Raw genomic sequence first — 23,547 nt, 5'->3', positions numbered from 1 at the left:
GGGGGCACCCTTAAATACCTGTTGGGGCGCAGCCGGGGGCCCGGGGTCGGGGCTGGCGCGCGCGCGGGCGCGGAAGGAGGAGGCCGCGGGGCCGCCTCCTCGGGCAGCCCCAGCTCCTCCCAGCGGCGCCTGCGGAACCTGCCTGCGAGTCGCCGAACTCCGGAACGGAACGTGACCCGACCCCTCCCCGAGCGGCCGAAGCGAGGCGCGGAGCCGCGCGGCGGACCCGGGCGGCCGCGGGATGGGCGGGCGGGCGCGCGGCCCCGCCCGGCGCCCACCGCCCTGCCCTCGCCTGTCTCCTCCTTTCCCCGGGGCTCCGCTGAGTTCATTCACTGGGATTGGTTTCAAGTGACGCCATCTCTTTATTTTTAAACCAATGACCTCATCCGCGCTTGAAGTTTCCTGACCAGCGACTCTTTCTCTTTTCCCCCAACCCCCCACCCCACCCCCCTCCTCTCCCCCTCTGTCTGTGTATCACTGTTTGGGGGGCTTTAATCAGTTTTTAAACGATTATTATCACTTCTCCCTCCCCCCTCCGCTTTCCCCACACGGCCCCCCACCTTCACCTCCCCAAGTTCTTCACCCTTTTCAACATTGTTTTTTCAAGGCTGACTGGGGGGGGGGTGGAAGAGAAAGAGTGAAGAAAAGTTGCAAACGTCTCCTCTCTTTCTAAGCTTCCCGCCCCCACCCACCCCTCAGAGAAGGAGAAGATAATATAGTGAAAAGAAGAGGAGGAGGAGAGCGCGACGGGACGGACGCGAGCGGGAGCGCAGCCGCCCTCCCGGCTCCGCGGCGGCGCCTCGCAAGCCGGGCAGGCGAGGGGGGCCCGAGGGGCGACGCCGTGACAACTTTCATTTCCCCCGGAGGGAGTTGGGAGGTCGGCGGCCCCAAAAGTAAGTGGTCTCCGGCCGGCCGCGCACACCGTGCCGGCGGGAGGGTGCGGGGCTCGGGGCGCCCGGCCGCGCCGGCAGCATGGACGCTCCGCGGCGCGCCTGGACTCCGGGTGCCGGGCGCCGCGCTCTCGCCCCGCCGGCTCTGCCTTCGCGGGCGTCCGGGCCACCTTTCCGGGAGGCGAGGTGGGGGCGACCGTGGCCCGGAGCCGCACGAGTGTTGGGGGGGGGGGTGTAGGCCTTGCAGGGGGCCGGGCCGAGCGGGAAGGGGGCGGGCGGCCGGGCGCGGGGTCTCGGTCCGTGCGCCCCCCGGCCGCACCGCGGCGAGCCGGCCGGGCCGCCGGATCCGGCCGCGAGGAGCAGCCGCCGCGGGACGCGGTACCTTCGCGGACGAAGTTGCTCACTTCCAGGCGCGACTGTTACACAACACGCCTGCCAAGTGGGGCCCCGGCCTGACTGTTCCCATTATCCCAAATTCGCCTTTGGTGTAAGCAGCGAGGCCACCTGGGTGGTGACGGTGCTGCGTTCTTAAACGCGACCGACCAACCAAAAACTCAGTTTTCATGCGGGGCCCGAGTCACCGTGTTGGGGGCCCAGCGCGCCCGTGACTTCTTTATTTACACTAGCCATAAAACGTGAGAAATAAAAAAACCCAAGGGGACAGCCGAGGATCTGTTTATCATGTGTGGTTTCATGTAATAAAACACCAGGAAGGAAAATATTTATACACAATTGAAGCTTTCAGATAATGGGTTAATTTCCTAAAACAAACAAGCAAAAACCCGGTGATTAACTTGAGAAAATACGAGTAGATCTGAAAATGAATGGATACTGCAAAATCCTAAAGGAGTTTATTAAACGCCAGCTGCAAAGATCCTCAGGTCCTGGGTGTTTCAAATTGTTTGGAGAAAGCACACCTCTAACCAGCCCATGATGAATAAGGAGAGGAAAAACCTGTTGCATAATCTCATTTGCCCTGGGCTTTGCTCTGCCGTCCCCTTGAACCAAGGGGAAGTGAGTTAAGATGCAGGGTTTTTAAAACTCTCTGAAGTTTTTATTTACCCAGTGCTCTGGCTGCCACTTCTGCTTTAAAAGATTATAAGTAAATACTCTGCTCTTACAAGTCAACCAAACCTATCAAACCTGTTTAGAAAATGACCAGGTATGTTTCTTTTCTTTCTTCCGGGGTGTGTGTGTGTGTTTGAGAAATGTGCCATCCTTGAAAGACCTTCTAAGTACTATTTGGGGAACTTGGCTGTCAGAAAAATCCCACTTTATGCCACTCGTTTTGTGGGGCTGATTGAGAGTGCACATAGGTGACAACTCTTTCCTCAAAGGTTGTATCCTATTTCAAACTCCATGAAGAAGAGAGATTTTTTTTAAAGTTAAGGTAAATTTTTAAAGGAAAAAAATTCTTACCAGTTTAGTTAGTTTCAATTATTTACTTTTCCTTGAGAATCCTATATTGGTGGACACACAGCTTGGGAGGCCCGAGTTAATTGAGACTTGTGGAGTTCTCTCATTTGGTGAAGGCAGAAAGCTGGAGAGGTGAATTGAAAAACTAGGAATTTGTGGCTTTCAGAATGTGACTAGGCACCATGAAAGTTTTTTGATTTTTGTTTTTTTAAATAAAGTTGTAGAATTTACTGAGTTTGAGGACTGTGTAGAAGGTTGCTGTTACAAAAAATTGAGGGGGGCCAATTAACAGTGAACGTTTTATATAAAAACTTGGGCCAAATTCACCAGCCCAAAAGTTAGTTTTTGGGTAAAATAATGCATACTTATCAAAGTTCCACATGGGGGGAAAATTAAAAATGGTTTATTAATTCTCCTGGCAATATGGTGAATAGTGTATGAAGGAAAGTGAGTTCAAGTACTGTAGACCTACATTCATATGTAAAATAATTGAATTGGCTATGAAGTAAAAATAGTCCTGTAAAATTGAGGGTTAGGGGTCTCTCCGGCCAAAAACTTAGTGGCTGTAACTGAGAAGGGGGCAAAAGAGAAGATCCTGTTAACCCAGTTCTTTTCCTTTTTCTTACACATTTTAAACCTTATTTGTAGAAGTGAGGATGAGATCAGGTCTGAGATGGGTGCAGAGTTTAGTCTGGGGCCAGGAGAAGGACCAGGGTTGATGCTATTTTCTATAAATGCTTGTATTGAGAATTTGATTCCGTAGAGGTTTTGGTGTATGAGATTATATGCTGATGAAGCAGATTTACATAGCTGTCCAATATTAATGTTTTCCTATTTTCAGCCAATCACAATATCCTACTAAATATATTTTGCTAGAATTACTAGTGCAATTTTCCCCAGAAACCTAACTTTTCCTGGATTATCTAAAAAAGTGGGATTTTCTATCCTGTGTTATTTGGACTAAAAATTTCACTGAACGTTTAACTGTTTTTAAAATGCTTTGCATTCTCAAGCAAGTGCTATTTTAAGTTGAAGAAGTAAATTAATATAGAGTAAGTTGATTTGGATCAGAATTCCAAGAAAAGGGAGGAAAGAAATCAGGAGAAACAGAAACCAGATTTTATGACAGACTTTAACAGATTGAAAAAACTAGTTAAAAGACTTCATAGGAAAAACCACAGTTGATGCTTGATTGGCTTTTTAAAACTTGTATGAAAATCTAAAACCAAGACAGATATCCACCATCATAAAAGAAAATATTACTAATGTTGGCTTAAGCAAAAACATAATTAAGAAAGTAAGTCTTGCCGAAAGCCACATGATATATTCCAAAGCCAGATGTCAATTTTTTTTAATTTTCTTATGTTGTGGATAGTCTCATTTTTGTATATTTCATTAGCCCAGATGATCAAGGGTTGGCTATGTGAAGGGATGAGGTTCATAAAGGTTGGCTGGATTTAAAGAAGCAAGCTCAGGCTTTAAGAAGAGGCCATTCTCATACACTGACTGAGGAAGGGAGTTTGAAATTTAATCAAATAAATGACTGGAGGAAACAAGTGTCTCAAAAGGAAGGATCTAAGAGAGATTACTAAGGACAGGTACAAAGAAATAAAAGCTTGCCAGAGGTGTGATCAATAAAGAAGGAAATGGGATACCTCTTGGCATGAAAGAAAAAAGGGATAAAGGGAAAAAATACTCTTCAATACTTCAACAAGAAGGGAGTAATGAAACTTCACCTCCTCCTTGATTGGGATTAGATACCTCATTATAGGTATCATCAAAAAGTCAACGAGATTTTTCATGACATAAAAAATTTAATCTAGGGAGAAGGGATGGATAAATTATGAGCATAAGTTGTGTGAGAATGTAGAACTTGAAATTGCCAAATATAGAGACCCACTGAAATTTCAACCGAGTTATTAGAAAGTGAGGGATAGGTTATAAAAAGTTGGAACTATTGACTATATTGATTTTTAGATTAACTATAGGTATAAGTTGATCAAGCAAAACAATTATTAATGATATGCTATTTATATATACTGAGGTGGATACCAAAAGCTGGAGACATGGATCCATGCCCTTAATAAGGAGAGGAGGATTATAAGAATTTTAAGGGAAGCATGTACATTGGTAAAAATAAACAAGTATCAGACAGCTGGGAAGTGCCAAATTCATGGTATAAGGGAGAAAGATTAGAGCATTGGGGGAGGTAATGGGGAGGTAATCTTCATAGAGATAACAATTTGACCTTGGCCTTAAAGAGTGGTTAACGTGTGTCTGGAGGAAAGGAAGTGGGGGAGGTCATTCATCCATCTCTTCATTCAGCAACTTTATTTGGAGCCTCTGCTATGTGTTAGACACTGTTCTAGGAACTGGGCATACTGTGGAAAATAAGGTAAGGTTTTTGTCCTTATGGACCTTATATTCTAGTGGGAGAAGATGGAGGGATAGTGAACAAGTAAACACTACATGGAAAATTTGATGACAAATTGTGATGTCTAATGAAGATAATGGGCAGGATCAAGGAAATTATAGAGGGCTAGTTATGGGCCCACTTACTCAGTTTTACATATGATATTCTGATGAGTGTTAATGATACTTTAATTAATTGATTAATTAATTTTTAAGATTTTATTTATTAGAAAGCACAGAGGGAGAGGGAGAAGCAGACTCCGCACCTAGCAGAGAGCCTGATGTGGGATTTGATCCCAGGACCCTGAGATCATGACCTGAACCAAAGACAGACGCTTAACTGACTGAGCCACCCAGGCACCCCTACGCTGTTTTTCTACAAATAGTAGAAACTTGAAGTGAAATGTCAGTTCCGAAATGGGGAAGTCTGGACTCACCGTAGTTATCTGACCACCATGTTTTGTTATTGTTGAGATGTTCTTCATCGTGTCATCTAAAATTTTTTTAGTGACTGTTTCATGTTTTTATTCATACTTATGAAGTACTTCTCAAGTGTTCTTTAAGAAATATGTTCCCTCCTCTTGTCTGCACTTTTTGCAGTTTTAAATTAAAAAAAAATCTATAGGTGAAATTGAGGTAAAGGATTCTAAAAAGGATTTATATTAAGTGTCTATTACGCGTGCTTCTACAATACATTCTGATGTACTTGGTATAAGCCTATGGAAAATAAAAGTTTTCAGAGGAGGTGGGAAATTCTTTAGCATTCCCTTGGTTTCCTTCTAAACTAAATATTCTGAGAAGAATTGTAGATATAACACTAGGGGTCTGTGGTGTGTGTGAGAAGGACAATAGAACTCAGATTCGTTTTAGTGACTGCATGAGGAGTGGGGCTGACTGCAGTTTACAGAAAAAAGATGCACTACAAGTTGTAATGGTAAATGGCAAGGTCATTAATACTAAATAATTTCCATTCTCCCCCTTAAAATTAATGGGGAAAGATATGTGTAGAGAGGTATATGCTGCTTTTTGTTTGCATTGTGTAAATTTAAAAAAATACCACTCATATCCTAGATAGTGCCTAGTAGAGTCATCTTGTGATAAGTGTTTGCTGAATAAATTGAGTAAATTCTCACATCTGTTCCTTTTGATCATGGTTCCATTAGGTCTCTAGCTTAGAGCATTGTTTTTTGAGTTTTGAGTTGAAACCTGTAGGGGGTTGCCTTACAACCTTGGGCACCTGACTTGTTTGAGCAGTATGCTCATTCTAGAACCTGGACCCTGACCTCACCTCCAGCTTGCCTGATGCTGTGGCTGACCTGGGCTCGTCTTTTCCGAAGTGGTGGGTGGTTGTCTCCTATCAGCTCCTTCTCTTCCTGAGTAGCTGAGCTGTGTCCTCTTCTGGTCACTTCTCAGAACACTGAAGTGTTGCCAGTCTGGCCTGTTTTATAGTGGGTTTCTTGTGTTATTTTTGTTTGTTGTTTGGTTGGGAGAGTAGCACATTCCTCAGGAAGATAGTTGTTGACTTTGTTTTGTAAACCGTACATGGTATATAAAGCATGGTATTATTTCCTTTTCCTTCCTATCTTTAGCTAAAAATCTTGTGTTCACTTGAAAATGAACTGGTAAATGATTTTTTGAATGATACAAAGCAACTAAGAACTAACAAGACTTTTTTTTTGGAGACAATCAGGAAACATGGAGTGTATTAGATGATATATAAGAATTATATGTTAGATGATATATAAGAGTTATAACCATTAAGTTTTTATCCACGTTAATGGTACTGTGGTTATGTTAAAAAATTCTCATCTGTTAGAGACACATATGGAAGTATTTATAGGCAACATGAAATGATGCCTAACATGTTTTTAAAAAACTTCAGGGTAGGCACAAACATACACAAATGGGAAGTAGATAAAACAATGTCGGCAAATTTTTGATAATTGTCGAAGCTAGGTGATGGGTGCATTGGGGTTTGTTATTATTGTCTATATTTTTATCTATATTTGGAAATACCCATAATAATTAAAATACACATTGCCAATTATAACCGTAGAGGGAGAAATTTAATACAGTAAAATTTTGTGGTTGGACACTTGAGCTAATTGACTAATCAGAAATCCCCCCTTCACATTTTCTATAAGTTATGCTTTTACTAATGGATTTTTAAAATAAGGAGAATTTTAGTCATTAGAAGTATTTAAAACTCTTAGTTTTGAGACTTTGTAATAATAACATACTTGTAGTTTATAAATTGCTTTAACATATTTTTTCTTTAATCCTCAGAACAAGATACGAGTTATCCATTTTACAGATGAGGAAACTAAGACCTTAGAGAGATTAAGTAATTTATCCAGATCCCAAAGCAAGTAAGAAGTGGTGCTAGACCTGGAGCCGAGATCTTCTGATTCATTTTCAGGTGCTTATTTTCTTATACACACATTCTTCTAAGTTTTGTGGGTTATAAATCACTGGTTTTTTTTTTTTTTTTTTTTTTAAAGATTTTATTTATTTATTTGACAGAGATAGAGACATCCAGCGAGAGAGGGAACACAAGCAGGGGGAGTGGGAGAGGAAGAAGCAGGCTCATAGCGGAGGAGCCTGATGTGGGACTGGATCCCGGAACGCCGGGATCACGCCCTGAGCCGAAGGCAGGCGCTTAACCGCTGTGCCACCCAGGCGCCCCAAATCACTGGTTTTCAAACATTTTGGTGTCAGGACGCCTTGTACTCCTAAAAATTATTGAGGACCCCAAAGATCTTTTGTTTATGTGGACTATATCTGTCAATATTGAACATACTAGAAATTTAAGAAATGTTTAAAATGTTTATTCATTTAAAAACAACAAACTCGTTAAAGGTTAATATAGATAACATAGTTTCGTGAAAAAGTCCGAAACAAAAAATAGAGTGAGAAGTGTGACATTTGCATTTTGCCACTTTTTTTTTACTGTGTTGCTTAATAGAAAACAGTTGGATTTTCATAACTGCTTTTATATTTCAGTCTGTTGTGATAGTTTGGTTTGAATTATGTGGGGAAAGCCCTCTATATACAGATACATAGTTGGAAAAGGGTGGACTATTTTAATAGCTTTTGTAATTGTGAATATCCTTTGTCACATCAAAACTCAACAAGTGGTAGATTCTTAAAATTTAGTTTCAGTGTTGAATCTGAAACCATACCAGTGATTTTTTTTTTTTATATTCCATAACATTAAAACTCAATTGGTCCATCTTGAACTTTGAATGGCTCTTTGACCCTATGTGATTTTGTAACATCATGCATTGGTCATTTGAAAAAAAATGGTTTACTGAGTTATACAGATCTTACAAATGTTGACACATTTGATTACACAATATATAACAAATCACATTTATTAATATGACCATTATTCTCATCAAAAAAGCCTTTGAGAATTGGGCAGTGGTCAAGATTTTTGCTGTTGAGTTCAAGTTTTCCAAAATTCTAATTTTTTCTTGAAAGCTCAAGTTTTGTCATTGGCAACAGATATTGTCAATTTTTTCCTTGAAGTGTCAGGCTCACTTTATTCATTTTAGAGAAAATGTTGGCCAAATACCTCAGTCTGAATAACTAGCTGTTGTCTGCCAGTCATTCTTTTAAGCAAAAATGGTATTCTATGAAAAAAGTGTACAGTTTAGCTCACAACTCCAACAATTGTATAAACGCTTTTCCTTAAGACTGCCGTTGTATTAAATACGCAGCAGAAGTGTTTTTGTGTACCTTCCATTTCATTACACAGAATATTTTTAAAAAGACCAAGTTTTCAAGAGTGAGATGCAATAAAATTAATAACCCTTAATGTTTTATCAAGGATATTGTGAAGTGAAACTGGCTTTTTTTAAAAAAATGATTAATACAGTGAAGAGTATAATTAGTACCAGTACTGTTTTATACTTCTGCCTTGATTCAGGCTAAAGCACCAGCAGTTTTGGCCAGCTTTGCTTTTGTACCATCAGAGCGCGGGTATCAACATAGTTGTTTCAGGATAAATCGTGAGACTCAAAAAAGTTATTTAATACTTTGAGTAATTCAACAGCATTCCTCTTTGTTGCAACCATTCACATAAAAGAAGACCTTCTTCGATTAGTTGGCATGGATACTGGAATAGTGAAAACAAAACAGTAAGTCCACCCACGTCTACGGATTTGTCCACTTATAAAGCATAAGTACAGTCCTTAAGGCGAGAGACTAACTTCTAACTCATGTTTGGAACTAAATCTTTAATTTGAGGAGATACTGTATCATTTTTAAGTGGCACTGCTATGAATTCTTTTACTGGCTTTCCATCCAGCAGACACTCAGCAGTGTTAACTATACCAGACTTCATTAGTTTCTCAGCTATTGTGTGCACTGTCCCAACCAGAGCAATCTGGTTATTTACCCTGTATAATGCTTCAGTGGCTTGTTTATTTCTAATATGTAAAGTCTTTTGCTTTTAAAGAGCTCATCTTGTCAATGTTTAAAACATTCAATTTCTTTTCCTTGAAACACTAAATGAATTCATTGGACGATATTGAAGTTGTGGAGATTATAGCAGATACTACCAAAGATTGCTATTGCTAGGCGCATGGAAGTACTGAGAACACGCTCAGCTGATTTCTGAAAACATATGTATTTATGCCTTAATCTTACTACCTTAGAAAATTCTAAAAAGCACAAGCATGTATGAGCATATGTTCCACTAGTTTTCAGCAGCATACATTATCATCACACACCATGTGTCCTCTGGATTTGCTGTTGTACGCTCAGGGGAGAATGAGAGCAAAAAAGGCAGATAACACCTTCGTTATTACCAAAAATAGTTTTGCCAGTGTGCATCTCTGGAAAGGGTCCCAGGGACCTCCCACCCTGGGGTCTCAGGATTATACTTTTATAATGCTGATATAAACTAGCACCATGTCCTAAGATATTTTAGAGAAGTCTGACATAGACATCTGTATAAATTAAGTAATGTTCCTATCTTAACTGATTAATTTATCAGGAAGAAGGGAATATGCTACTGTGTGGGATGAACCATGCGACCCAGAGACCATAATGGGTGGAAGGTCATATAATATCAGAAAGTGGTTAGATAAAGGACAGACAGCAAGGAGGAGTCGGTAAAAGCACTCTGCAAATGAACAAAAAAACGAACATTTGTTCTCCCTTTTTTTCTTTTTTTAAACTAGAAAAGCACTGAGCCCACATATATGCACATACGTAGATATCTGTTCATACTCCTTTACATCTGTGCTCAAAATTAGGAGTACTTGCTCACTTTCTTCTTGAATGGCAACAGAAGAGATGGTTTCATAATTGAGAGGAGAATGGGTGCTCATGGCAGTTGTTTGTTCCTTCCAACTAGGGAGGCTGTTGACCTTTTTTTTTTCCCCAAAGAAGCTGAGGGATGACAGAAGACAAATGAGGTTAGAAGGAAGAAATTATGAAAGAGTGAGTGGTGTAGACATTGGTGATCATGGGAACAGCTGCAGGCAGGACTGGGCTGTGGACAGAGTGGAGAGATAAGCACTGGAGGGCAGAGAGGGCTGGCGGGTGAAGCGGGTTCTCCTGTTTGCTGGGCTCAGGGAGAATGGGGCCCCAGGGAAGTACAGAGCTGGGTGCAGCAGGAGTCATGGAGATGAACATATATTTGAAAAACTTCCATCAAAATATGGTTAAAATAACTATTTAAATAACTGCACTGGATAGTTTGACTTTTAATGTCTTACCAACATTTAAATTTTATTATTATAACAACCCGTATGTGTTCCATTATAGTAGAAAATAGAAATGCCATGAGTTTGGTGTAGTGCTGGTAAGTCTCTAAGCTTTGGTTGTGAGCATCAGTATATGGAAATATTGACTGGGCCAGGTTTGGGACTGCAGATTCAAGGGTGAAATTGTAATACTTTATTTTTTACTAACAGGAGACAGAAGAGTTTGGCTCCAATAGGTATCATTTATCAGTTTGTTATATATGTGGTACTTATTTCCAAAAAGGATTTGAGATGGCAGAAGGAAGGATCAACGTCAGTAATGAAGAACAAACATGATTCTAAATCATGTTTTTTCACCTAACGTTTTCCCTATTGATGACATTTTAGTCGAGTCATATAGTCGAGGTACTGTACGATAGTTAAATTGGTCTCTATTAACTATTCAGGAGAAATATAATCCTGTCACCTCTTAGTTGCCTGTAGTGTAAGCAGAATATATTGTGATGGGAGTGAGATTGGGCAGGAAAATCACAGCAAGCTAGAGAAAAAATTTTTTAAAAATTCAGAACTGCTTTCAGCTGTAGTTAACGGAAGTCCACTAGCAGAGGTTTAAACCGTAAGCTGTTTGTCACTGTGCGGTTCATGAAGTTCAGAGGTTGGTGTAGCTGCTCAGCAGTGTCCTCAAGGCCCCTGGTTCACTGTGGTCTTTGACTCTGCCGTCTCTTGCATGTTCACTTGCTGACGCCAGGTCACAAAATGGCTGCCTCAGCTCTAGGCATCACATTCCTTTCCAAGTCAAGAAGAAGGAAGGGGACCAAGCAAGCAATCCCTCCCCCTGTGCTTGCCTAACAGAGAACAAAATCTTTTCCGGAGGCATCCATCCTATTTTCTCTTAAGTCTCATTTGCTTGAACTGTATTACAAGACTGCCCCCAGTCACAGGAGAGACTGGGGAAATGTTTATGGCTGAGGGGAATGGGATTACCGTGTTGGCGTATCATTTTCTAGGGTTTGGCACACTGCATGAGCCCAGGAGAAATTGGGATTCTGTTAGCAAGTTAGAAGGAAAGCCATATCTATTGGGTAGCCGTGTGTCTGTCATAAATACGCAAAAAGGAAAGCCCAAAGATGGTTAAGTAACTTGCTAAGACAACTTTCCTTTAGTCTGGAGGCTGTTTTAAGTGTTCCTCCTCAAATAAGGCCACATCCATTTTCTTTCTGATTTTAGCGGAATGGTATACAGACCTTTATCCTAATTAGGTGTAGAGCTGATTAAAGGCCGGTCTCAGTCTTCTCAAGTGTGAAGTGAGAATATTGTATGAAGATCATCTCAGATGTAGTCCCCAGTTCTAAAATTCCTGTCTCTCCTTTTTTTTTCCCCCTGTCTTGACCATTTCACATTTATTACCTTTTTTATCAAAAAAGTGGACAGGATTAGAGAGAAGATAGGAAAATGTGTGGTGTTTCCTAGTTGCATTGCTAGCTGGGTAGTATCTTTAATAAAGATCTTGATGGTATAGAAGGTTAAAGCTAAAATGAGGTTTTGACTTTTGGGCAGTTACTTATGTTCTGCCCCAAATGTCCACTGAAAATGGAAAACTAAATACATTTTTATTTTTCTAGAGGAACATGTATATACGTGTATGTAGTCTATAATCAAAATACCCTCATACAGTGTTCTGAGAAAATGCAAGTTGTCCTACTAGGAGGCTTAATTTTAAACACTGTGGTTAAAAACCTGGTAGAAATCCCCTTTTGCTTGTTGGGCATATGTTCTTGTTTGTTAATACTGTTCGCACTGCGTATCTGCCTTAGATAAAATTAAAGGACAACTAAAGGAAAGTGATTCCCTTCGTGCATTATGGCAACTAAATTTTACTTGAATGAGGCAGAACCTTTGAGGTTTCAAGTGCCTTTAAATGGGATTCTACTTGTGTTTCAGCGAGAGCAGTGATCTGCTTCCTCATATAAAATCCTGTCAAGATTATATGAATTTGGACATACAGTGAGTTGAAAATCATATTCCTAACTCTAGTAAATTGCAGAGCAATTACACTGCTTATAAAAGAGGCTGTTAAAATGTTAACCTAAAAAGTTTTCATCTTCTATCCAACAAAAATCTTGTAGAGTGATCCCACTGCATTTTATTTGTGGTTTATCAGTATTGGGAGACCCTGGAGATTAACGTTGTTAAACTGTGGCATTTAAGGGACCAAAAGGCACCTGCGCTTTGGAGTGTATTTTTAAGAATTAAATGCATGTATGTATACAACTTTAACAGCTGCTTTAAACAGCTTAGGGGTAGCTTAGGGGCATCTAATTTCATTACCACAGAATATCCAAATATCAGAAACTTTTTCTTCTACTGAAACCCTCGTAAGTATGTAATTAAAGCAATTGTTTTCATTTTTCCTTATGTGAGTGACTAAGAGCCTTGTTAATGTAAATATTCAGGAAGCTTGATTTTATAACCAACAATAAAAATCATGTACAGTGGAAAACCCCTTCTTCTCTTGTCTACAGTCCAACTGAAAGACAAACTCTAGCATTTTTTTCTAGCAGATGAATGACCCATGTTGAAGGATCTTAGATGCTGTCAGTGGCTATCTCATTATAGAATGTAATTAATGATGTTAGTTTAAGGAGATACAGTATTTTGGGAGGGGGTTGGGGAATTTCCAAGTACAAATGTTAGGCAGTGTGGTTTTCACTTGCCAGGAAAAAGTAGTTTTATACAAGTTTTTAGTAAAAGTTATTGTGAAATCATTGGAGATTTTTATTATGGAAATGACCCTTCATTCATTCATTAAAATAAGCACTTTGGCTTCTGAGTCTGGTAGGCTTTTTTTTTCTGGACAAAAGATCCATTCTTTCTGCCAGTGGTCATCAATATGTCATTGTTATCAGCATGAACAAGTATTTACTGAGTGACTTGTAAGAGTGAGGTATTAGAAGGGATGCAAGGAAGAATAGCATGTACTCGGTCATCAAGGAGTTTACGCTTGGCACCATCTCTGTATTTTCTACTCTTCATGATTTAAACAGATCACCATAAAAGATTCCTTATTCTTCTCCCTGGACGTTCTTCAACTGGGGGTCCAGCACACCAGTCTCCACTTTCCTAGGCTGGGGGATAAAGTCATAGTTAGAAGTGGAGGCCAGTCTGCTTGAGGTCCTCTCCTGGCCATTTCTCCTACCCTCCTGTGACTGCGACCTGCCTCCTTGCTCGGAGCAGTGTGGTAGCTGGCTGCTTCTGTAGGGTAGTTCAGGAGAAGGAAGACCGTCCTGGAGCAGTTCTTGGCTCCTTGAGAATATGAAAGGTTGGCAAGGACACAGCAAGAAAAAGTAGGAGATCTATTGTCATTCTTTTTCTTTTTATTGTGGTAAAAACAACAGAAAATTTGCCATCTTAACTAGTAGTGTTAAGTACGGTCACTTTGGTGTTACACATATCTTTAGAACTGTTTCATCTTGCAAATCTGAAGCTCTTTACTCATTAAACAACAAATCCCCATTTCTCCCTGCCCCCAGCCCCTGGTAACCATTCTACATTCTGTTTCTATGATTTTGACTATTTTAGATGCTTCATGTAAGTGGAATCATACAGTGTTTACGTGTTTTGGTGACCTATTTTGCTTAGAGTAATGTCTTCAAGATTCATCTATTGTGACATGTGACAGGATTTCCTTCCTTCTGAAAGCTGATTAATGTTGTATTATTTTATGTATAACCACGCTTTGTTTATTCATCTGTCGATGGACATTTGAGTTGCTTTTAGTCATTATGAATAATGCTGCTATGAACATGGGTGTACAAATATCTCCTAGAGACCCTGCTTTCAATTCCATTAGATATATATGCAGAAGTTGAATAGCTGTATCATTTGGTGGTTCTATATTTAATTTTTTGTGGAGCCACCATGCTGTTTTGCATAATGGTTGCACCATTTTATAATCCCTCCAAGAGTGCACAAGGTGTTAAGCATCTTTTATTTACTTGTTGGCCATTTGTATATCCTCTCTGGAGGAATGTTTAAGTCCTTCACCCATTTTTTAATTGGGTTATTTGATTTTTCTTTGGTAAGATGCCATTTGGTTTTTATTTTTTTTTATTTTTATTTATTTATTTATTTATTTATTTATTTTTTAAGATTTTATTTATTTATTCGGCAGAGAGAGAGACAGCCAGCGAGAGAGGGAACACAAGCAGGGGGAGTGGGAGAGGAAGAAGCAGGCTCACAGCGGAAGAGCCCGATGTGGGGCTCGATCCCATAACGCCGGGATCACGCCCTGAGCCGAAGGCAGACGCTTAACCGCTGTGCCACCCAGGCGCCCCGCCATTTGGTTTTTAAAATGTGGATTGGCAACTTAGAACTACTCACAGATCAGGTGTGATAACGCCGGGATACAAAAATGGAAAGAGCGGAGTAGAGCGCCTGCAGAGCTGCCTCACTCACCCATTTCTAGCTGTTGCCAGTACAGCTGGCTTAGTTGAGGGCTTTGTAGTCCAAAGAGCATTTGAGGCCTCAGATTCATTCTTCTACTCTTCCTCCTCTTCCCCATTACCTGTGGGGGTAGACAAGATGATAACTGGGGTGTTAAAATTCTTAGTTTTGAGAGTATTGCCTTTTACCACCTGACCTCGAGCAGCTAACATTTCCTTCGATCCTAAGTAATACTGACCCCTAGAGTGAGAAGTCTTTGTCGATGGCTAATAAGAAGCACTCCACAAAAGCTTTGTCAGATCTTTGGTTTTTTAATTTTTACAAATTTTTCCTCCTTTTGCTCTTCATACTGGTGGTATGACTCTCAAATCCTGAGCCTAAAGATTCGCTCTTTTACTGCTGCTTCACACAAGTCCTTCAGTAGGTGTGTTGTACTTTGCCCTGGAGATAGATGGCAGTTGTGTTTTAAAAACCTACTCACATGAGGAAATAGAAGCCAAAGTTCATTGGACAGCGTATTTGTTGTCGTTTTAAATTCACAGAGCAAACAGAACACCCAGTTTAAATTCAGTGAATTTTTATTTCTGTAAAACCAGCTGAAGTTTTGGGTTAAATGCCAGCTTTAAAGAAGTATTACCCAACTGATTTGTTTATTCGTTGTGGCTTTTCTAGTGATATGGTGGTAGTAATTAAAAGAAGTAATGTGATTGTGGTGGTTGAGGTTGAAGGATACTGTGGACTGTGCTATAACATGCATAGAATTACTTTTAGATTTCAGGTACTTGATATTTTTAATTTTTTTTTTTTTTGCATCTTATGGATACTGTTTGGCAGATGACCAGTCCTCAGGGAGCTCATCTTAGTTATTTGGAGTTATATATTATCACCATATGGTGCCGTGACTTAAAATGCCCTAATGCTAGTAGCACTCTACGAGGTAATAAGAGCAACAAGTAAAATCCAGTTAAAACCAAATACGAATGGGTGAGGAATGTGACCCAGAAAGAGGGAGGAATTCGTAGTGCTCGCAGTAGAACTCAAGATAACCAGTCCAGTGTTGCCTTTGTGCTTGGCTATCCATGGCGTCGGCATTGCTTTCCGGTGTGTTGTCAGGTCTTGATGGCACATTACCAATCTCTTCGTTTGCTAAGATACTGAAAAGAGCTGAGTGTGTGAACAGGGGAGGTAATACAGAAGACTAAGGTAACTTCAGAGCTACAGTGTGGGAAGCTGCCAAAATGTACAGAGCTACCCTAGGTCATTCTTAACCTAGATTATACAGAACTCGAGGATTGAAAATGCATTTGATAACATTATGACAATTTCATTGCAAAAGATTATCTCGGCCCTGTGGGGCTTCTCATCACCCATCTCTCTGATTATGGTTGGTCATTTGGTTGTGAAAAAACACAAACCCAAAGAACAGGTAAAGTGAAAAGATAAAACTAACTTATGGTTGGTAATTAGTAGGTCAGAATTCGTTAATGTCATCATTATCAAAAGGGTGTAAGATTTCCCCTCCAAATGATACCATTTCATAAATTTATAATGTATACAACTATCAGGTGTTTTCATTCATTTATTTATGTTGCATGGGAAAAGTAACATTTTTATCCTATAATTTCACTACAGTGTTACTCTTTAACAACATTAATGTCATTTGAAATAGAAGTTCTCTTCCCATTTGATTGCTTCAGATTCCACATTTTAAACATTAGAGTGGTACATATGGCTCTGAGACTGATTTGGTCACCATTTCTCTGATCCATTTTGTATTTGGTGGGGAAAGATTTGCTAGGAAATGTGACTGAAGCGATCACTACAATTTTGGCTGGATAGTAGCTTTTAGAATAGCATTAGACTTCATTGTCCATGTACCTTTTTATCAGAGTAACTTAAAATTTGATCATGATTTGTGTGATAGTAAGTAAGCTTTTTCTAATTAGGGAACACATAAGATTTTGATAGTATTCAAAAATCAATGTAATTCACCACATTACCTGTAAACGTAGAAAAATCATATGACTATCTCAATATATTCAGGCGAAGCATTTGTTAAAATCTAATATCTGTTCATGATACAATGCTCTTAACAGACGAAACTAGGGACTTCCTAAATATGATACCAAGTTCTGGTGAGGATAGAGAGCAAATGGAATTTTCATGTGTTTCTGGTGGGAGTGCAAAATGGTACAATTTCTTTGGAAAACAGTTTGGCAGTGTCTTATAAAGATAAGTGTACACTTCTCATATGACTCATCAGCCCTACTCTTAGGTGTTTACTTAAAAATGCAAACTTATGTTCCTGCAAAAACCTGTATTCAAATGGTTATGCAGCTTTATGTGTAATCACCAATAACTAGAAAGAACCCAAATTTCCTACAACTGGTGAATGCATATACAGAGTGTGGTACATCCCTACGAACTATTGATGTATAGTTTAATAGATAGATAAATCTTAAAGGCATTATAGTGAGTGAAAGAAGCCACTCTCAGAAAGTTATACACTGTGTGGTTCAATCTAAGTCATATTCTAGAAGGGCAAAACTGTAGGTTTGGAGAACAGGTGAGTGGTTGCCGGGGTTTGAGGGTGGGGGGAAAGTGTTGATTACAAAGGAGTGGATGGTTACATTTAGTCAAGACTCCTAGAACTGTACAGCAGAAAATATTAATCTTATTTTATGTAAATTAAAAATAATACTTTGTTAAAGGTAAGTTCAGTAATATTCCTAGATACCACGTCTGTATATGAAATATGTATTTCTGTGTGATGGTAATAACCGGAAGATGAAGTTTTGAGAAAGATGACATAATATCAAAAAATTCAAATACCTAGGACTAAATAAATCTAGTGAAAGATGTCTAAAATCATTACACAAGCTGATTCTAGAATTTATATGGAAACACAAACAGCAAGAATAGCCAAGGTAATAATATCAAAGAGAAGCAAAATTGCAGGATGTGCACTACTGGATATACAGTGTGGAATTAACAGGTCAGTGGAATAAAGACCAGAAATAGACCTACAAAAATAAATGTGTGTGTTTGCAATAAATATATAGAAGGATGTATATTTGTATGTACATGTATACATATACACACTTAATTTATAATTAAGGCAGCATTATACAGCAATGTGGAAAGAAAAATCTTTTGAGTAAATGATCCTGGGTCAATTGCATATGCTGTCCATACCAGAAAAAATCAGTTTTGACCCCTGTTTCACCTCATACATAAAAATAGATTTCAAGTCAACTGTAGATTTAAATGCGAACGTTTCTGGAGGGGCTCAACATATTAGTCATCAAAGAATGCTGAATAAAACCGTGGTGAATTTCCACTGCACGCTGACCTGGATAGCTAAAATTTAAAAGCAAACAAATACAACAGCAACAAAAACTTGAAAATGTCAAGTATCAGCGAAGACTTAGAACTAGTAATCTCCAACACTGATGGTGGAGTTGTAAATTGGTATAGCTACTTCGGAAATTTGATAGTATTGTAGTAAAGCTCCTCCTAGTCGTCATACCTCCGATCCAGTAAGTCCACTCTTCAGTGTGTACCCAGCAGAAACTACAAGAATGTTCATAGTACAATTTATAACAGCTCCAAACTGGAAACAACCTAGATGGCCTGCCAGTAGAAGAAAGGATAGGTACACTGTCATATATTCAGTGAAGGACTGTATAGCAGTGAACAGGGAAAACTATTGCTATTTACAACAACATGGGCTCAAATAATAGTGTCGAACAAGAGAGTTTAGACAGGCAAAAACAGGCAAAACTAAGTTGTGGTGTAAGAAGTCGAGATAGCCGTGACCTTTGTAGGGAAGGAGATTAATTGACGGGGCAGTATATGAGGCCAGCTTCTGGAGTCTTCTATTCCTTGATCAGATGGTAGTTGCATGAATATGCTAACTCTGTTAAGAGTTCTTCGATTGTATGCTCATATTTGTATGCTTTTTAGTATGCATGTTGTATTTGACTTTTTAAAAGTTTATTAAGAGAGATTTTGAGTTAACTAGGACAGAATGGCATCCAGATTGTATCAGTTTCTTTTTTCACTAGGAAAGTTTATATTACCAGTGTTGTAGGAGAGAAAATTATTCCTATCTACAAATAAATAACTAGCTTCATAAATACATATAGAGAACAGTTTTAAATCCTTTCCTAAGTCAACGCATGCCTGAGCGGCTTAGGTTTCCATTGCTTTTGCTGTTAGGGAGAGCCCCATTCTTCCTATATCCCTGTTTTATTTATTTATTTATTTATTTATTTATTTATTTATTTATTTATTCATTCATTCATTCATTCGACAGAGATAGAGACAGCCAGTGAGAGAGGGAACACAAGCAGGGGGAGTGGGAGAAGAAGAAGCAGGCTCATAGTGGAGGAGCCTGATGTGGGGCTCGATCCCATAATGCCGGGATCACGCCCTGAGCCGAAGGCAGACGCTTAACTGCTGTGCCATCCAGGCGCCCCTGTTTTGTTGTTTTCTATTTCACAAAATAATACATTTTTGAAATAAGTCACAGAGATGAAAAGTACAGCATAGGGAATAGAGTCAGTCATATTTTAATAACATCATATGGTGAAAGATGGTGACTACACTTATTGTGGTGAGCACTGAGTAATACACAGAATTGTCAAATCATTGTGTTATACGCTTGAAACTAATATGACCTTGCATGTCAACTATACTTCAGTAAAAAGAGAACTTAAAGAAAAAGAAAATATTTGTGGAAACCATTCGACATCAGTACATATAAACATCTTTCTTTTTAGACAGCCATAGGGAATAATACCACATTGGTAATAATATACTTAACCCGTTAATTGGTCACTGACTCGAGATTGTGTCTGTTTCTGACTTTTTACAATATTAAACATGTTTTTCAGTGAACAGTATTTCACATATAATATATTGGGCAAATATTTATATGGGATAAATTATTGGAAGTAGAATTTTTGTATCTTAGCGTATGTATATTTTCTTTGTTTTTGTGTTTTAAACTTTTTCTTTGGAAATAATTTTAAACATACAGAGAAGAAAAAAATCAACATATACTGTTAACAGTTTGCCCCCTTTGCTTTCTCATCTGCTCTGTCTTCATGTATATACATGATATATTTTTCCACTTGAGAATAAGTTGGACACATCATGGCCCTTTATCCCCATCCACTTCAGCGGCTCCGCAGAGAACAAGGGCATTCTACCCATAGTAGAGCTGTTAACTCCAGTAAACCTAACATTGATTTAATACCCCTATCCTTTCTGTCTTTTGTATTTCGTCTTGCCAGTTGATCCAATAAGATTCTTTATAGCATGTTTTCCCTCTAGTATGGGACCCAGTTGAAGATCAGATACTGCATTTACTTGTCATGTATCTTTTTCATTTCCTTTTATTTGGTATAGTTTCTTGGCCTTTCTTTGTCTTTTTTTTTTTTTTTTAAATAACAGCTTTATTGGGTTATCATTCACATACCATGCAATTTACCCTTTAACAAAATTGAGATCTAATTCACAACTACAAAATCCATTTTTTTAATTAAAAAAAAATTTTATAACGATTTTATTTGTCAGAGAGAGAGAGAGCGCGCACAAGCCGGGGGAGCTGCAGGCAGAGGGAGAAAGAAGCAGGCTCCCGGCTGAGCAAGGAGCCCGATGCGGGACTCGATCCCACCACCCTGGGATCATGACCTGAGCCGAAGTCAGATGCTTAACCACTGAGCTGCCCAGGTGTCCCTAAAATTCATTTTTTTAAAGTTAAAAAAAAATCAGTGTTTTTTAGTATACCCATGGAACTATGCAAGCATCACAACTAACTCCAGAACATTTTTTTTAACTTTATTTTTTAAATTTTTATTTATTTATTTGTCGGCGGGGGGGGAGCATGCAACCAGGGGGAGCAGCAGGCAGAGGGAGAAGCAGGCTCCCCGCTGAGTAAGGAGCCCAATGTGGGGCTCGATCCCAGGGCCCTGGGGATCATGACCTGAGCTGAAGGCATATGCTTAACCAACTGAGCCACCCAGGTGTCCCTAACTCCAGAACATTTTTATCACCCCCCAAACACGGTACACATTAACAGTCATTCCCTGTCACCCTCATCCTCCCACCCCAGGCAGCCTCTGGCAACCACTGATCTTTCATCTCTATAAATTTGCCTATTCTGGGCATTTCATATATACAGATTCATTAACTATGTAGCCTTTGTGTCTGGCTTCTTTCACTTAGGATAATGTTTTCAAAACTTGTCCATGTCATAACAGGTAGCAATATTCATTTGTTTTTATGGCTGAATAATATTCCATTGTGTGGATATATACCATGTTTTGCATAGCCATTCATCATGTGGACATTCTTGTACAATTTTTTGTGCCTGTTTTCAATACTCTCTTATCTAAATTCTGATCTAGGCTTCATATGTCATTATACCAGTCAGCAGAACTTTCTTGGTCATTGTTTCCTTTAGTGTTTGTAATGGGTCATGAGTAATCAGAGACACAATTGTTGGAAGACATGGCAGTTTTGTCATTCTAAAGTGGTCTGTTGACTAAAAAGTTTGAGGATCGTAAAGTCTAGGCAGCTAACTTCTGTCTACAACTCTTCTAGTTTGTCCAGCTCCTGAGCGCTACACCTTTTGCCTACCTTACTGGGCCTTGCAATAATGCAGACTAGTTTTACTAAGACTTCCTCTTTTACTTTCCTGCTTACGCTTTGTAGGAGATGCCAACGGGCAGAAATGTCAGTGTGATCTTGTCAGAAAACTGTCAGAGTCGTAAAGCCGTCCTTCCCTTTTACGCTTCTCTTTGGGTTTGTATTTGTGATGGGGGAGGGGGCTGCGTGTACCTGGGATCTGAAGGAAGGGGACTGTCTTGCCTCTGCCCCCTTTCCTTCTGCTGAGTCTGTGCTGCAAACTGCCTACCTCCTGAGGATGAATCTGTGTTCAGTGTTTCCTGGCAGGAAGCAGTCAGCCTCGGGGTCCAGCGGAAAAGAGGTTGCCTCCAGAGTTTGTAAAAGAGTGTGCTGGCTAGTAATGTCCCTGCTCCCTCCAAATTTCTCTTGGCCAAAAATTATTTGTGAATACAAAGAGATTGTATAGCACCCTAAGAAGTTGGGGTAGGAGAGCATCCAGGGTAAATACAGGTCGGTGAGATTTATCATCTCCTCCTTGTTGACTTTCAGACGCCACCACTAGAAATTCTTTCTCTTCTCCCAGTCTTGGTGCACCCCTCTCCACAGCTTTCCGGGTATCTGGTGCACACATTTTATTTCTATGGTGTTGTGTCATCCAAAGATGCCTGGACAGAAAGGTTTGCGTAATCCAGATGTTCAGAAATGGTGATATAAGTGAATGAGCCGCCGGTCTGACCCAGTACTCAAGGGGGAGAGTCGCGTGAGCATTTTCTAGTCTGGTGTTTCTTCTCTTGTATGTCAATAAGGTATATTATGAATAGAAATTTCTGACTCTGGTTGAATGCTACCTTTTCTCCACCCCACCCCCCCGCTTTTTCTTTTTCTTTTTTAAAGTAACTACTGGCACAACCCTAAGAAGGGTGGAGATGTCCTTTATTTAATGTAATAAAGATTGTTTGGCTGGTGGCCCAAATCTTGGTTTCCATCATCAGCTTATTAAATGAAGTTTTACAGGATTGGATCAGAGGGAGGGATTACAAAAGATTGTATGCCCTGTGATTTGTCCTTAGTAATGGGAAATTCCTGGGTGGAGATATTTATTTAACTTGCATTCATTCACAGGTGAACACTGAACTCTGTCTTGTCTCCCTTCAACCTTGAAAAATCTTTTCTTGATACATCTAAAAAACAGTGAAGAAAGATTGGAAACTAGATTGCTTTGACCATAAACTGTTTTATGAAGCCAGAACAGGGTTTTGTGCCCCAGCACATCCTTGTGGACTTTTGTTGGGTATCATAAGTGAATTGTGGTCCTTCATTATTATTGGAATTATAGGAACTATGATATTGAGAACGTGTTCTGTGACTTGATGGTATAGTCAGAACCCGACTTTGAGCAGATATCGCTTCAAGATGTAGGTGAGATGGATTTCAGTATAATGTGTGTCACCCAATTTCTCCTTTTCTCCTTAAACTCTGCCTTCCAAGTGGCCTGTCTTTTGCGACCCTTCCTTGGGAGGCAGTAAAGGATCCACCACTACCTACTTGTGTAAAAAATGCTGATGCCTGGGTCCCACTCCCCGGAGATTTTGACTTACTGGTCTGAGATACGTCAGGCTATTTAAGAATTCCACAGGTGATTTTAATGTGCAGCCAGGGTTCAGAACTGTGTTAGCCAAAATGCTCCTCCATTAATCCTGGATTGAGTTATTCCCTTTTTAGCAAGTGTTACAATTTGTAAAGTACGATTCTTCTGCATACTTAACTGTGTTCTCACAGTGACCCAGTGAAGCAGACAAGCTTCTGCTTTCAGAGTTCCTTATTCTTCATGAATGTTCTGTGGGGCTTGTCGTCTCATCATTTTGTTCTCTACTTCTTACATGGCTATTTCTTCTTTTTTATTTATTTATTTTATTTTATTTTTTTAAGATTTTCTTTATTTATTTGACAGAGAGACAGCCAGTGAGAGAGGGAACACAAGCAGGGGGAGTGGGAGAGGAAGAAGCAGGCTCTCAGCAGAGGAGCCTGATGTG

At 39.7% G+C, this 23,547-nt stretch overlaps 1 protein-coding gene and 1 long non-coding RNA gene across 3 annotated transcripts in view; one reads left to right on the top strand and one right to left on the bottom strand.

Moving 5' to 3' along the window:
- Positions 1-417: 417 nt before the first annotated feature.
- Positions 418-23,547, top strand: part of DUSP16 (dual specificity phosphatase 16) — a 75,641-nt gene continuing 52,511 nt past the window's right edge. Inside the window, exons 1-2 of one of the 2 annotated variants that reach the window (XM_026502402.4) lie at positions 418-893; positions 7,005-7,137. The gene's annotated coding sequence lies outside the window, so the exon portion shown is untranslated. Of the gene's footprint in view, positions 894-1,233; positions 2,053-7,004; positions 7,138-23,547 lie in introns of those variants that run through there. The other variant, XM_044385225.3, reaches the window with a different exon arrangement.
- Positions 13,189-15,314, bottom strand: LOC123001218 (uncharacterized). The gene is made up of 3 exons (XR_006409853.2): positions 15,117-15,314; positions 14,891-14,999; positions 13,189-13,560 (listed from the first exon to the last, which is right to left on the bottom strand). It is a non-coding gene; the product is annotated as an uncharacterized LOC123001218 (long non-coding RNA).

Source organism: Ursus arctos, unplaced genomic scaffold (genome assembly GCF_023065955.2).
Source record: "Ursus arctos isolate Adak ecotype North America unplaced genomic scaffold, UrsArc2.0 scaffold_26, whole genome shotgun sequence".
Classification (NCBI taxonomy): Eukaryota; Metazoa; Chordata; class Mammalia; order Carnivora; family Ursidae; genus Ursus; species Ursus arctos.
The sequence above is the reverse complement of the archived record's forward strand: the minus strand, read 5'-3'. Positions and strand labels throughout refer to the sequence as shown.